This window comes from Cyprinodon variegatus, unplaced genomic scaffold, assembly GCF_000732505.1.
Source record: "Cyprinodon variegatus isolate N-32 unplaced genomic scaffold, C_variegatus-1.0 Scaffold527, whole genome shotgun sequence".
NCBI classification, from domain to species: Eukaryota; Metazoa; Chordata; class Actinopteri; order Cyprinodontiformes; family Cyprinodontidae; genus Cyprinodon; species Cyprinodon variegatus.
Genome location: NW_015150980.1, coordinates 417,779 through 418,193, shown reverse-complemented (window position 1 = coordinate 418,193; position 415 = coordinate 417,779).

The window sequence follows — 415 nt, the reverse complement described above, 5'->3', positions numbered from 1 at the left end:
GAACATGTAGTTAAACTAATAGCTTCGCTACATGTAGCGGCGCTACTGCCCATCACTGATACCTTCCTTCAACACCTGGTTAGTTTATAGCATAACATCTTCAATGGCATTTACCAAGCACCAGGGAATGGTTGAAAATGCAACTGTTTGACTAAATTTAAAGCATCTCATAGTTGTAATTATTGATTTGATGTTTTAACAGCTAAAAAAGACAATTCAAATAATGTCATCATGACCTGTATTTGACTTATTTCCTTTAATGACAACTACACAATTCATGTTACCTTTCGTCTGCTAAAGTTGTAGGGAAGTCATTCAAAACATTCCGGCTTAAACATGTACATAAATGTACTTTTGATCAGACCATACTGTCACAAAAGTTAGAGAATTTCTATTTTTTAAAAATTCCTGTCTT